The sequence below is a fragment of the Anopheles ziemanni genome, assembly GCF_943734765.1.
Source record: "Anopheles ziemanni chromosome X unlocalized genomic scaffold, idAnoZiCoDA_A2_x.2 X_unloc_15, whole genome shotgun sequence".
In the NCBI taxonomy this organism is placed as follows: Eukaryota; Metazoa; Arthropoda; class Insecta; order Diptera; family Culicidae; genus Anopheles; species Anopheles ziemanni.
Window position 1 is genome coordinate 178598 of NW_026689763.1, and position 8903 is coordinate 187500.

General features: G+C 54.2%; 1 pseudogene; it reads right to left on the minus strand.

The window, feature by feature from the left end:
• Positions 1–2780: 2780 nt before the first annotated feature.
• The window catches only part of LOC131291807 (large subunit ribosomal RNA), an 11044-nt pseudogene continuing 4921 nt past the window's right edge, over positions 2781–8903 (minus strand).

Here is an 8903-nt window from a genome sequence, read left to right on the forward strand (position 1 = left end):
TCTGACAGACCCAATCTCGGACTTAGCCGATTTTTCTCTTCAAATCATATGGATCAATCACTAGGCCATCTTGCTTGCTTGTGTGGTAACTTGAAAGTGTATGTCTGACAGACCCAATCTTGGACTTAGCCGATTTTTCTTTTCATATTATATGGATCAATCACTAGGCCATCTTGCTTGCTTGTGTGGTAACTTGATAGTGTATTTCCGACCGACCCAATCTCGGACTTAGCCGATTTTTCTCTTCATATAATATGGATCCATCACTAGGCCATCTTGCTTGCTTGTGTGGTAACTTGATAGTGTATTTCTGACAGACCCAATCTTGGACTTAGCCGATTTTTCTCTTCATATTATATGGATCCATCATTAGGCCATCTTGCTTGCTTGTGTGGTAACTTGATAGTGTATTTCCGACCGACCCAATCTCGGACTTAGCCGATTTTTCTCTTCATATTATATGGTTCCGTCACTAGGCCATCTTGCTTGCTTGTGTGGTAACTTGGAAGTGTATTTCTGACAGACCCAATCTGGGACTTAGCCGATTTTTCTCTTCATATTATATGGATCCTGGACTTAGCCGATTATTAGGTTAATATATATGGATCCTGGACTTAGCCGATTTTTCTCTTCATGTAATATGGATCCTGGACTAAGCCGATTATAAGGTTATTATATATGGATCCTGGACTTAGCCGATTTTTCTCTTCATATAATATGGATCCTGGACTTAGCCGATTTTTCTCTTCATATAATATGGATCCTGGACTTAGCCGATTTTTCTCTTCATATAATATGGATCCTGGACTTAGCCGATTTTTCTCTTCATATAATATGGATCCGGGACTTAGCCGATTTTTCCCTTCATATAATATGGATCCTGGACTTAGCCGATTTTTCTCTTCATATAATATGGATCCGGGACTTAGCCGATTTTTCCCTTCATATAATATGGATCCGGGACTTAGCCGATTTTTCTGTTCATATAATATGGATCCGGGCCAATTTTTCTCTTCATGTGGTAACGTATGCCAATCACTCACAAGTCATGGGATAAGGGTACTTGTGTTCTTCCATCTTCTAAGTCCCGCACGGGGACATCGTGATCGCCCCAAGTCCGGAATAGCGCCAAGTCAAGCCCCACGGTAGCCGTGCAGGACCTGTTAGCGGCGGCCCCACTGACAGCACTAATCCGGACTTAGAAATTATATCTTTCTAATCGAACACCACACACGCAACACCACCAAACCACCATCTCCTTGCAAGTACCTAAGTACCCGCAACTCCATGGTGAAGGCAATGTTACTCCATCACCAACCTCTTTGCACTGCAAGCACTAGCGTACCCACAACACTCCGAAGAAGGCAACGGCGCGCGATGCTCGACTCCACACACCACACCACACCACACCACCGATGGCCAGCCAGCCAGCCAGCCCAGCTAAGGGCTAACCCACCAACCAACCACCAATGGCCTAGGCCAGCCGGATCCCACCTTCAAGTCCAAGCACAGCCAAGTGCTAGTACCGCCAAGTGTTCACCAACCGCCCAACACACCACACCACACCACCGATGGCCAGCCAGCCAGCCAGCCCAGCTAAGGGCTAACCCACCAACCAACCACCAATGGCCTAGGCCAGCCGGATCCCACCTTCAAGTCCAAGCACAGCCAAGTGCAAGTACCGCCAAGTGTTCACCAACCAACCATCACACCAGGTCAGCCAGCCGGTACCCACCTTCAAGTGCCATTACCCTCGGGTGCAAGCTCAATCAAGTGTTAACCAACCAACCCGGCCAAGGCAGCCAACAGGCCGGCACCCTACAGCACCGACCCGCCATCACCACCTCAACCGTTGACCATGCAAGTGGTCTCGGACAACAGGTGACACCCGAAGTACATCCGAAGAACGTATATCAAGTGTTTGCTCACCAAGTCCTCAACCAACCCCAAGTACCCGGAGGTACCCAGAGTGTTGGATCCGCCAACCCGTCCCGGCACTCCAAGTCCTTGCGAACCCAAAGTGTTTGCCCGGTAGGACCATTGTATCACAACGCTTGCGACCATGCAAGTGGCCTCGGACAACAGGTGACACCCGAAGTACATCCGGAGAGTGTATATCAAGTGTTTGTTCACCAAGTCCTCAACCAACCCCAAGTACCCGGAGGTACCCAGAGTGTTGGATCCGCCAACCCGTCCCGGCACTCTAAGTCCTTGCGAACCCAAAGTGTTTGCCCGGTTGGGCCATTAGATCACAACGCTTGCTAACCATGCAAGTGGTCTGGAGTATAGGTGATACTGACATACCACCGAGATGGTACATCTAGTATTGGGTCACCAAAACCAAACCAACCCCAAGTATCAACCCGGCATACTCAGAGTGATGGATCCGCCAACCCGTCCCGGCACTCCAAGTCCTTGACGAACCGAAAGTGTTTGCCCGGTAAGGCCATTAGATCACAACGCTTGCTACCCCACGGCGAGCTAAACATGCAAGTGGTCTTAGGCAACAGGTGACACCCGAAATTCATCCGAAGATGGAATATCAAGTGTTTAATCACCAAGCCAGCATCCAAACACCAAGTACCCCGGGAGGACCCGATGCGTTGCGACCATCTCCAAGTTCTTGACGAACCCGCAGTGAAAGGCGGTAAGGCCTCTGGGCCGCAACGCTCGCATGTGTTAACCCGCAAACACCACTGACCGGTCGGTCCACCGCAAGGGTGGGTCCAACTAGTCCACACACGGTATGCCGCATGTGCCCCCCGGGGGGAGCACACCGCACACAACCACCAAGCATGGGTCGCCTGAAAGGATCGAAATGTACATCTCTCTTCAATGCGTAGCGCCCAGCCTGCAAACCCGTCGTTTTCGGGTGGTCTTAGGAGTCGAAACTATTCTTGGAAGATCGGCAAGCACAACGCCTTTTCCCACTTCAGGTACTTCGGCGAGCGCACTCGCGATAGGCTCAGTTTGAGGGTTTCCAATAAATGGAAAGAGTCTATAGAAGACTCAATCCGGTCTCGTGATGTTATTAGCCATCTAGCTAACGACTCCTATACATATACTACCAGCCTGGTTCGGTTACGACCTTAGAGGCGTTCAGGCATAATCCGACGGACGTAGCGTCATACCAAAGTCCGCTCGGACTAGTATTGAGCCATTGGTCCGTACCTGTGGTTCCTCTCGTACTGCACAGGAATTCCATTGAGATAGTACTTGCACACCAGTAGGGTAAAACTAACCTGTCTCACGACGGTCTAAACCCAGCTCACGTTCCCTTGAAAGGGTGAACAATCCTACGCTTTGTGAATTTTGCTTCGCAATGATAGGAAGAGCCGACATCGAAGGATCAAAAAGCCACGTCGCTATGAACGCTTGGCGGCCACAAGCCAGTTATCCCTGTGTGAGCTGTCAAACGCTGTAGTGTCAACACGTGCTGAGCGTCGCTCCGTGTTTTTCATAAAAATTTCGCGTAAAAAGTTTAAAGAACCCACGAAAGTTTGTTGTAATCGTTAAAACTAGTGCCAATCTACAGATTAGTAGTGAAAACCGCATTAAAATCATCGATTTCAACGAAAAATAAGAAAGAAAAGTGTTTGTTTACATTTTGTATGGAGAGCGGCCCGGGGCGTAGCCCCATTTGGGACTACGTGTTTTTCGGTTAAAAAAGTGTCCGGATCCTGGCCGGATGTGGTTTTTTAGATGACAGATGGTGTTTTAAAACGAAAGTCAGAGAAAACCGTATGAAAAAAGACGAATTCAGCGCAAAATAAGTGTAAATAAAGTGAAAGCACGCGGTGCAAAAATTTTGGCAGGTGAAGATTCGATCGTCCATTTTCCAGCCGGATTCGGACTCGAAGATCCGAGCGATTTCACCTAAGCCGAATCGGGCTCCGTGTCATCTGATCCAGTTTTTCAAAAAAGGACCGTTGGTGCCGGATTTTCGGGTCGTTCAAATTGACCGTTGGTGGAGTCGGTGGCCGTTGGTTTGAAGTGGCCGTTAATTCAAATCGGTCGGTAATTCAAATTGGCCGGTTATCCAAATTGGCCGGTATTTTTAATTGACCGTTGGCGGCAGTGTGTCCCGGATAGGTGTCCCGGCTGGGGGTGAAATGTTTCAAGTGTCCCGGCTGAAATATTTCATGGACCAACCATCCGGTTGAAATGTTTCAGTGAAACTTTTCAAGGTGTCTCGGCTAAGAGTGAAATGTTTCATGTGTCTCGGCTGAAAAATTTCGAGGTTCGATCATCCCGGTGAAATATTTCAGTGTGTCTCGGCTAAACTTGGTTCCGAGGTTGGCCGCCAGGCGGCGCCACCAGTACCAGCGGATTGCCAGCATTGCCACCAGGCGGCGCTTCGGGTCGTGGCGGGTGTCTCGGCTCACGGAGATTTCGAACACTGTTACCAGGCGGCGGCACTGGTGCTGAGCTTTTCAACGTCACAACCAGGCGGCGCCTTCAGTTCATCAAGTGTCTCGGCTGGTGGAGATCACCGGTTATCACAACCAGGCGGCACTCTGAGTTTTATGGCGAGTGTATCGGCTGGCGGTTTGCGGATTTGTCAACCAGGCGGCACCTGATCGCAGAGAAGAACTGAGATATAAGTTCAGATTTGGAAAGGGGAAAAAGATCGGTTTGGCCTTTTATTTGTTGGAGTTTCTATTTCGCACCGGTACTTGGCCTTCCTCCACTCCCCTTCCCCTTCCCACCTTCCCTTCCCAGACACTCCACCCTGGCTCTCCGCAACCTAACCCACTGCCCACAGCGATTTTCAGGGTTGCAGTAGGGGAATGGAGCAGGCATCGGGGGAGCCTTCGACGCGTCGGTCCGTCAGGCTCCGGTCCACCTGCGACGCTACCGCGCCATCGCCGAAGGACGACGGGGACAAAGTGATGACATCATCGGTTGCGCTGCCGTTGACTCGGCAGCGAAAGGGAGGCAGTGTCGCGCCATCGACTGCGACGCCCACTCGGCCGGTGGTGGTGGTGCAGCGGATGGCCCTGCTAGCCAGTGATATGGAGATTTCAGAGGAGAGCGACGAGGACGAGCTCAACTCAACCGTCGTCCAGCAGGTGGCCGAAGTCCCGCAGCAGGAGCCGACTATCGCAAGCCTCAGCAGCGAGTTGAGGGAGCTCCGGGCAACCGTCGAGACTCTCCTCGCTAAGGTTAGCGAGATGGAGACGGGCCGGGCGACGGCAAAGGATGGCGACGCGGAGCTGAAGACAAAGCTGAAGTTGTTGTCTCGTGAAAATCAGGAGCTGAAGCGAGACAACATTAGCCTTCGTGAGCGTGCGGCAGCCAGCGAAAGAGAACTTATGCTGCTCCAAAGTGGACTCCACTCGATGGGAGAGTTGGCGGTAGCTACGCAGCAGCAACAACAACATGTCGTCGACTCCAGTGCTGTTGGGCAAAGCCAGCATCCACCTGGCGACACTCCCAAACGAAAGCGGACCCGGGCAAGGCGCGGCAAGAAAAAAGAGGGCGAACCGACGGGCATGAACGAAGTCATCACGCCTGATGTCCCCGAGATCCCGGTCGAGGCCGTCTTGTCCCAGGCCATGGCTCCAGGAAAGCCAAAACCGAAGGTAAAGAAAGCAGCGGCTGTGGCAACCAAGATGCATGCGCAACCAGCATCCTTTGCTAAAGTCGTGGCCAAGGGAGACAAGAGAGCAGCACCACAGAAAGCGGGAAAGAGCGCTGCTAAAGTGGAGAGGCCTGCGGTGATCGTCCTCGAGGCCAACGAGGGCAAGGCCTTCCTCGACACATACAAGGCAGTGCGTTCCAAGACCAATGTGGATCAGTTCGTGGCGAGGGTTTGCCGCACAGGGGAGCGGAAGCTGTCGCTGTGGCTGAAGCCGAACACGGACTGCGAGAGTGTGCTGGCCGATGTCAGCGAAGCCATCAAGGAGGATGGAGTGGCCCACCTCCTTGTCGACAAGCAGACGGCCGCGATCACAGGAATCGACATGCTGGCGACTGTCGACGACTTGATTTCGGCGATTAAGCGACAGGCGGGGCTCACGGTTCCGGGCGAGGCAGTTCGGCTGTGGCGGCGGTACGACGGGCTGCAGAAAGCCCATATTAAGCTGCCGCGCGGGCAGTGCCAGCTTCTCGACGGTCACCGGGTCACCATAGGGAACACGAGTTGCGTCGTGCAGGCGCTCGCATCGGTCCCTGCAGGAGAGCAGCTCTGCTACCGCTGCTTTGGCAAGGGGCACCGCTCTCGCGAGTGCACCGGCCCTGACTACTCCAAGTGCTGCTTCCGTTGCGGTTCGAAGCAGCACAAGGCCAAGGAGTGCAGCTCGGGCCCCAAGTGCCTTACGTGTTCCGGACAACATCAGACAGGTTCACCGGTTTGCAGCGGAAGTAGCCAGCCGTCATGTTCCCGCTAGCTACGAACACCACTGTTAGAGGGCGTGACGCTGGGTTGAAGATCCTCCAGATCAACTTGGCGCGCAGCAGGGTAGCACAAGACCTCATGCTCCAGACCGCACGGGAGCAAAGGATCGACATTGTGCTGGCGTCGGAGATCTACCGTGTTCCACCCAATAACGGGAACTGGGCGGTGGACTCGACAGCGAAGGCAGCTGTTATAACGACCGGAGCCTTGCCCATACAGCGAGTCTGGGCAAGTAGGGTAGGACTGGTGTCGGTCCAGGTGGCGGGGGTGACCTTCATCTCTTGCTACGCCCCACCAACACCGGGATGGACGGACGAGGACTACCAGCGGCTGCTCGACGAGATCGATATCGAGGCCAGAGCACACCCCCTCGTAGTCTTGGCGGGCGACTTCAATGCCTGGCACGTGCGATGGGGCAGCGCGAGGACGAAGCCGCGTGGTGAAGATCTCGCCGAGGTCGTCGACCAGCTTGACCTGGCGATCTTGAACCGCGGCAGTGTGCCCACGTTCGTCGGCAACGGCAGTGCTACTGAAAGTGTGGTCGACGTGTCCTTCGCCAGTCCGGCCATTGAACCCGGTAACGACTGGCGGGTGCTCGACACTTTCACCAACAGTGACCACAGATACGTGAGATTCAGCGTATCCGCGACACCAGTCAGCAGCGCTTCACCACACCAGCAGAGGCAACCGCAACAACAGCACCAGCATCGCGACCGGCAGCGACAACGCGAGCAGATTGGACCGAGATGGAAGTTGCGTCAATTCCATCCCGAAGCCTTCCAGATCGCGCTCCAGGCTTCCGGGTTTGCCGAAGCGGCTGTATCACCGGCGACTCTCACCGCTGGACTTACTAGAGCCTGCGATGAGGTGATGCAGAGGGCACCGCCAGCGCAGTTTTTGGTGAGACCGGAAATGTACTGGTGGACGCAGGAAATCGGCCTTCTCAGGGAGCAGTGCAAGTCATCTGAGGATGCGATTTTGACCGCCGGAACCGGTGCACAGCGAGAGTTGGCCAGAGAACGGCACAGGAGCTGTAAGAAGGAACTCGCCCGTGCCATCAAGGCAAGCAAGGACCGTAGCTTTGATGAGATGATTGCGGAAGCTGAGGACAACGTCTTCGGCACTGCCTACAAGGTAGTAACGTCACGCCTTAAGGGTAGCCGCGTCCCCCCGGAGCGAGATCCTGCGATTCTACAGCACGTCGTGTCGGAACTCTTCCCGGATCATGGCACTTTTGAGTGGCCTGCACCGGATCTGGTCGATTGGGGGCAGACAACGCAGGAGCCAGTGAGGGAGGTGTCGGATGAGGAGCTCTTGGCGATCGCGGCGCGGATGGTGCCCACTAAGGCCCCGGGACCCGATGGCATCATCAATGCGGCACTGAGGGTCGCTGTTCGCGAGCACACGGAGACGTTCCGCCGCGTGTTCCAGGAGTGCTTCGATCAATGCACCTTTCCCGCTGACTGGAAGCGACAACGACTTGCTTTGCTACCCAAGTTCGGAAGACCTCAGGGCGATCCGTCATCCTTTCGGCCTCTTGGGATGCTCGACGGATCAGGCAAGATCTTGGAGCGGCTGATCTTGGATCGCCTAAATGAACACCTGGAAGACCCAGATCACCCTCGCCTGTCGCCGTCTCAGTATGGATTCAGAAAGGGCAGGTCTACAATACAGGCGATTGAACGTGTTAAGGAGGCCGGCCAGCGTGCGATGGCCCACCGAATGACGGATCGGAGGGCTAACAAGTGTCTGATGGTGGTGTCATTGGATGTACGCAATGCTTTTAACACGGCGAGCTGGCGGTCCATCGCCAAAGCACTGCAAGGAAAGCACGTTCCGGCATGCCTGCAGCGGATACTGGAAAGCTGGTTTCGGGGACGGCTGCTGGTTTATGAGACGTCGGACGGTCCGGTCACCCGGGAATTGTCGGCGGGAGTCCCACAGGGTTCCATACTTGGTCCGACGCTGTGGAACACCATGTATGACGCCGTCCTGTCCATCGACATGCCCGCCGGTGTAGAGCTTGTCGCCTTCGCTGACGACCTCGTGCTCCTGGCACCAGGACCCACGCCAGCACTGGCCGCGAGTTTGGCGGAGGAGTCTGTGAATAGGGTTGTGGCTTGGATGCGCGAACACCAGCTGGAGCTCGCCGCAGCTAAGACGGATATTGTGATGGTGTCGAAAAAGAAGAAGGATTACAAGAACATCCCAGTTAACATCAACGGCGTTCCTCTTCGTTCGGCAACCGACATCAAATATCTAGGAGTGCGCATTAAACACAATCTTAAGTGGTCAGAGCACGTCAAGCAGGTCACTCAAAAGGCTTCTCGAGTAGCGACAGCACTTGCACTGCTGATGCGACGGCACAGCGGGCCAAAGTGCAAGAAGCGTCGCCTCCTGGTTTCGGTCGTCAACAGCATCCTCCGCTACGGTGCACCGGTGTGGCACGAGGGTGTTGAAACCAGGGAGGAGCAACGACTACTGGAGAGGGTCCAGAAGAGGG